The 7086-nt window shown below is 39.0% G+C and overlaps 1 long non-coding RNA gene across 1 annotated transcript; it reads left to right on the top strand.

Annotated features, from left to right (window-relative positions):
• The first annotated feature begins 2226 nt into the window (after positions 1-2226).
• LOC109370315 lies at positions 2227-6527 on the top strand. The gene is made up of 3 exons (XR_004161575.1): positions 2227-2610; positions 4974-5073; positions 6349-6527. It is a non-coding gene; the product is annotated as an uncharacterized LOC109370315 (long non-coding RNA).
• Positions 6528-7086: the final 559 nt, after the last annotated feature.

The following is a 7086-nucleotide window of genomic DNA, read 5'->3' as shown; positions in this document are numbered from 1 at the left end:
ATCAGGTAACTGCTGCTGACATTTGGTTACACACACTTCAGCTCAACCAGCTGGGGGCCTGATTCTTATCTAATGCACACTGCTGAAAGTGAGGAGTAACTCAGTAAGAGCACATGAAATTATGGTGTGAGATGGGACTGAGCCAGTCCATGATCAGACCTTGCATTTTTCTGTCCATAGAAAGCAAAGCAAATAGTTTCTGAGCCTAAGTGAAAACACGTAGTCAAAAGGCAGCTTTATTCTAGCTCAGTATCTTTACACTAAATAAAGATACTTTGGCAGCACAAATATCTTGAGAGGGGCAGGTACTGCCCTACACCACATGCAGTTCTAGACTTACAGAAGGGAAATCGTGAACTGCACTTCTTGACTGGGCAAAATAGCAGCAGCATGGTTTTCCCTGAATCCCAAACATCTCCTAGTCTTCAAGTAAACCGCGCTGATGATGCTGAGGGATCTGCTACTTGTGTCCTTCCACCTCCAGAAATTTTCCTCAGTTGAGATCCGCTGGATGGATTCCAATGTGGCACCAACTCTTGTAGTGCACAACTATCACAGCAGTGGTAGCTGCAGTGTGCCCATTATTGCCAAAAGGCATCAACGGAAGAAAGAGGTATCAACATGACAATACTAAATTAGCTTTTTAGAAGGTGGCATCCAAGAATATGGACATCTATGTTCGAATCCAAATGCAGCACGCAGAGCAGGCAGCATTTTTCTTTAAAAAAATCAGCTGTGTGCTCATGAATTTAAAAGGTAATCAGAGCCACGTATGACTTTCTACTGGAAATTATTTTTCATGCAAGAACATTGCCATATAATTGACTTGTCACTGTAACAACTTTATCTGGATTATCCAAGAAATAGCTCAGATGACAAAAGACAGCTCTGTAAAACACTTATGAAGGAAGGACTCCTTTCTCTTCTGTTCAAACAAGCAGTTATCCTGAGCAGAGAGATCCATGGTTTTATCTAAACCTGCCTCAGATGGACACCCATGTATGCACAGGGAGAAGAACTGAGGGAGAAGCGTGACTCTGGTCTTCAAACTGAAAGCAGTGGCATTAAAAATAAGGCAATAGCATGTGTGCTTTTTGTTCAAATATCAAGGAAAGCAAACTCTGTGAGGAAGAATCATGCCAAGCTCTTCTGATTTGTTCAGATTTCAACAAGCAATTTTTAAAGACTTTCCTATATTTAAAATAATGCAGTTAGATATCAAAACCTGAAAGTTCTTGTAATATTTAAGTGTGAGTACTCATTTAAAACATACTGTAGTTTAAAAGGTTAGGCTCAAAATAAAAAGCCTCAATGTAAATGAAATGCTAAGGGCTTTTTGTTTGCTTGTGAATTAGAATGTAGTACAGCAGTACCAAAAATAAAGATTTTTTTCTTGGAAACTAAGAAAGCTGCTCTTAGAAAACCCACCTTACACTCAATTCTGTTTTTAAAAGGGACAGAATAAAAATATTTTCTAAGAGCCCACTTCGTTTTGTGTCATTTCAAACCCACCAGTTCTACAGTTTTCAACTCCTCCCCCCCCTCAAATTAACAGCACAGGATCACAGCTCCATTTCCACTCTATAAATGAAGCATTAAAAATATAATACTGTCTATGTGACAGGTATCAACCAACGAGACCCCAACCAGCTCCAGAGCCACAAGAAGGATCTAAATATTGTAGCATCTGCCAAGGGATCACTACAGCCCACTGCCAGGAGATGGCTTTGTGGTGAGGACTGCATAGTACTGCTGTCACCCTGCCACTTCAGCAAGTGGCACCAACTGCAAATTCTATCCACAGTCTCTTGCACATGTCCTTTAAAATGATGAGCTCTGCATTTTTTCCAGCTTAAAATAAAAATTCGGTTGAATTGTAGAGACAAGACATCCAGTTGTACACAGATTTCAGATGAGTTTTGCTTGAGTAAGATGTGTAAGGCCAGTCTCACTGCATTCCATTCACTTAAAATGCATTTGTTGATCATAATAGGTAATTGTGATGCCAGGATTACATCAGTTGTTGCAGTTTGGATGGAGTCCACCTCTCCTTTCATGGACTGAAATGTGTGAAATTCAATTGCTCTGGTGAAGTCTTAATTTTATACCAATTTACTTACAAACATTGAAAGGAAAATAAAATTTAAAACATGCAGAGGATTAAAGTACTCTTTTGCTAATGAGAACCATCTGTTTATTTCTTTCCCCTTTAAAGCATTTTCAATAGGTGGAAATGAAAGTCTTCAGACATTTTCATGTCTTGAGCCTCAGCAACAACAAAAAAATAACACTCATCTTCAGTCAGAACTAAGAAAATAAGCCTCATCTCAGCTTGCCAATTGCTTTGGGGAAGCTTTGCATCACTGTAGTGAAAGTGCTTTGCCTTACACCAAGATACTTATCCACGTCTGGATAAGAACGGCCACCTCTGGTCACAAATTGACTGCAGTATGTTGCTCACTGTTTATAGGTTGGCCATTCTAATCAGAGCCATAGGCACCAGTCCATCTCTCAGCTCTCTGCAAGCAGGAGCAGTGGGTTGCTCTGCTACTTCGGCATTGTGACACCACTCTTTGAGACTTCATCACCAGCACAATATGACACCAGGAGGTATGTGTGTTTAAGCACCATAACATATATATGAAAACCCACAATGCAACCCTGAGGGCTATGACCACATCCAGCCAATACAGCAAAGAGAATCCTTTGAACGCGAGGTCTGCTAGAGGAAACATCACACATCACTGGAGGCTCAGCTCCAGCTTACAGAGTAAATGAAGAAATTAACTGGGAATTCATCACTTCAATCAATTTTTGCAAGCTAGCCATATCTTAGACACACACACAGGCATTTATAGCAGAGCTTGGAAATGCATCACAATAACGTATGCTAAACATTCAGCCAAAGGTGTTTCTAATTAGGCATATGCTGCAAAATGGCAGAAGTTGTAGTCATCAACTGATCGAGCAAAAAATTACTCATTTTGGGAGTAATTTTTCAGTTAGATCATTCAGCTCTTCCCAGTATGATTTAATGAATGGTGAGTGATGAGCTGGTGACAGCCACTCAGAGAGCTTGCAAAAGCAGCACTATCACACATTATCACATCCTGGCCTAAAATGTGATGTTGGTCAAAAGCAAATCTAACTAGTTAAACAGCCAGACAGCCAATATTCAGAGGGAAAAAAAAAATTTACAAGCCATGTGTCATCTTTTGTGTAGGGATAGAAAAAAAAAATGCTTTATAAACTGTTATATATTTCAAAAGAGCAAGGCAGGGGTTCTGAAGAATCCTTGTGTTTTTTTTTTATATAAAAACTGTCACCTGTGCTCTATCACAAAGTCAAAATTGCAAGTTCTAGGATTAGGAAGTTCTCACTGTATCATAGGGCTGCACTAGAAGAATATTTCTTGGCCTTAAAAAGACTCATTTCCCACACAAGTTTGTTTGGATAGTTTAACGATGCTCTTCAAAGTCTAAGAACACAATGACACTTTCTAAGGACAAATAACTTTGGGATTCTTTTACTCCTATTGAAAGTTTTGATGGGATTTGCACAGCTAAAAAAAGTTCCTGTCATTAGGAATAAGGATTGGAATAGACGAATAGACATGAGAGAGAATATGAAACTAAAGAAAAGTGTAACAAGCAGTCACTTAAGAGTAGATGGGAACTCAACAGGCACATCCAGAACTGGATTCTAACACCCCTGACCACCAACCCAGCAATTTAACCATAGCACCACGCTGAATATTGCAGATTATACGGATGAAGAATCAGACAAGCTGGAGGAAGTATTTTGAAACATTTATTTTGACAAGAATTAAACCAGAAAGGGTGTGAAAGACTTGTCACTTATTGACAAGCAGCTGATCCCACACTTGGCTGAACTTCCAAACTCCACTGAGGCTACAGCAGATAACCAACTAATAATTAAGCATGGGCTTTCAGTGGTGGCCTACCGTGTGAAGTGTGATTGGCAAGTAAACATCCAGGCCAGAAGTCAGATGAATAAAGTTACTTCACTCTTTAAAGTATACAGATGAAAATCCCCCAAATATTAAATATTTGCTGTAGCATTTCACCTTTTTCTTTTCTTCCTTTTATTCAGCTTGGCACAACTACTTTCCTTATAAATTAGCACAACCTTGATTTGACAAGCTTTTCCCCAATTGCATTACAATGTCAAGAACCAGGGCCACTGCTTTCAGCATAGCCTTGACCATTTGTCATTTTCTTGTAATTAATTACAGCTCTCTCAAACAAGGCTGCTACAGAAAGTGATAAGACTATTATACAGCTTTCAACATTCATTGTCTATGGGATTTTCACACTACCCATTGTTCAACAAGGGGGCATTGGACAATGCTCTGGATATAAAATTAACCTTATTATTAGAAATTCAAAGCCTAATTTCTCACACAACTCTGAAGCTTTTGTTTCCTCCTGTTTTGCTAATAGCTGGCATGGTTTGAGCACAACGTATACTGGCCTCAGAATACACAGTACTTATGTATACCTGTGCTGCATTAGATCACTACTGAGTCAAACTCCACGGCTTTCACCTTGCAGAAAACACCAATATTTCAAAGCTTTTTCTCATATGAATCAGAATAATTTTCCATTTTAGGGTTCCCATGTAAGTAAAAACATTGGGAGTTTTATAAGGTTTTGAATTCTAGCTTCCAGGTTTTGGTTGGCCATATCTATTACTTTCTTTACACCATCTCATGGTACAGATGCCTAAACTTTTTCAAAGTAAGGAATGAAATGAATTCAGACAGAACATTCCCTTACTACTTTATCAAGACTCATTTCTTCTCTTCCCACACATATATCACAGGCCTTGAAAAATTTGTTCTCTTACTTACACAATGATGTTTGGGCACATATTTCTCAGCTTAAGTACATATATAAGTTTTAATATATATATTAATATATAAGTTGTTAATTATGAGATACTGTTTGCAGTACTGTAGCATCTGCTGGCTCCAGCCAGGACTGAGGTCACAGCTTCCTGAATCCACCACCTCCCTGATGATCCTGACATTTATACATGGCAGATAAAAAGGTAAAAATAATAAGAAATTAGCTGGCTACGAGCTGACCTGGAAGGAGAAACCAAGTCTACAGCATTCAGCCTGCTAATCCAAGTTGTGATTCTGTGACCTTCACCAGAAGAAAATCTGCCAGCCACATTTCCAGCAACACAGGGTATCAACACCTTTCCTTTTCTCAAACTGTGCCATGCTTTGAATATTTTGTGCACAAACTTCCAGTGCAATACTCCGAGGAGTAAGATTTCCTTTATTTTTATTACACAATTAGGTAAATTGGACAGATGTTTTACTTTATTTTCCCACTTTTACTGCTGGCATCTATCTGTGTCATTCCTCACTAGCCTGCTCCTCTCAGCTCCCGGTGTTGCTCACTTGGGTTACTAATTGTTCCATTTCTGCTTCAATAGCCACATTTATTGATCACACACAGTGGGAATTCTGATCGAGTTCTGCCACAACAAACACCAGATCTGTCAGAAAACATTTCTCTCTCTGGATTGTATGCTGACCTAGACAAGAAAGGGCAAGGGTTCAAGTCCACACCTATTTACACTAGAGCATCACTTGCCCTTGTCTCCACTTTGCAAGGAGAGATGGTAAATGCACAACAAGGTGTGGCTATACATGCCTTGCCATCATGCATATTACACGTAGCATTAAAGGGAATGCATTTTAGACATCTCTCCCATTACTGAAAAGCATCACTAAAGAAAAGGCAAATGCCAGATTAAAACTTAACTGCTAGCCTTACAGAGAAATACGAGCATTCAACAGAATTCTAGAGATCTCAGCATTTTTAATTCTTTGCCTGAAAACAAATTATCTGAACTACATTATAAGACTTCCAGACAAGTAATGCATACCTTGTTTTTTTTTTCCCCCCACATCAGGGCTTGTAAACTTGAAAATACTTTCTTCCCTGAGGCTTCCAATGACAAGTTATTTCATTTTCAGATGAAAGCACAGAACACAACATTGCAGGATATTCAACTTTCAATCACATTCCAACTTTTAAGTTCTGTCTTCACCAGCTATTATATACATACGTTTTATTATCTTCTGAATTCCCTATTCCAGCCATTCCCACTAAGCTCTCAGAGTCTCTCCCAGTGAGACCTCAGGCAGTGAACGTATTTAACCAGACCTCCAATTCTTCAGTTGTCCTGCTTGGAAAACTGACAAATGAAAAACTAAGAAGTAGTTATATTTTTATCTAAGATAGTCTCCCTTGCTACTAATTTTGTATGGAGATTGCTCTTTGTGTCCAACTATCTCTCTGCATCTAGAAGAGACACAACAGCAAGACAGATGGACACGGCTGTTTGCTACCAGAGATACCTGATGTTATTCAGCATCTCCAAGGAGAAGGAATTTCAGTTTGGAGGAACAGTTAACTTGATATTGAATCAGAGTTGCTAATGGTTACAGAAGGCATTTTCACAATAAAATGCTGTTCCTCTTCACTTGCCAAATTGGATTACTTCAGCGATTGAATTAGTTCATTTCTATCTCATGAGCATATGAAAATGACCTGCTAGAAAGAGCTATTCTGACAAGGTGAGTGATATTCCATCACATACAACAACAACAACAGAGACAAACCATATGGAAAAGCTTTGGTAGAAAAATGCATGGTAGGACTTGGTTTTGCTCCTGGCTGGGGGATGGCTCAATGAAGACAGCACCTTGTCAAGGTGACTCCACACCCTAAGAAACTATACAGAGTATAAGTGATGCATTTTCCTGCTTAAAGCTGACCTGGGGATATCTGCAGCTCAAAGCACAGAGCTGTTCTCTTTTCTGAAAAAGGACCACAGATCACTGCTCCCATCACCATCTTCTAGGTAAAGCCTTTGATGCAGGTGCTCATTTGCATATGTAATGACTCCTGTGTTATGGCAGTTAGTGGTCTCCCATTGTAGGAGGGAATAAAGGATTAGGTAAGAATTTTTCAGTTCTTTGATACCAAATCTGCCTTCCTGCAAATTAAGGGTCATAGATATTCCTTAATTTTTTTTTTTTTA

This window comes from Meleagris gallopavo, chromosome 17 (genome assembly GCF_000146605.3).
Source record: "Meleagris gallopavo isolate NT-WF06-2002-E0010 breed Aviagen turkey brand Nicholas breeding stock chromosome 17, Turkey_5.1, whole genome shotgun sequence".
Classification (NCBI taxonomy): domain Eukaryota; kingdom Metazoa; phylum Chordata; class Aves; order Galliformes; family Phasianidae; genus Meleagris; species Meleagris gallopavo.
The sequence above is the reverse complement of the archived record's forward strand: the minus strand, read 5'-3'. Positions and strand labels throughout refer to the sequence as shown.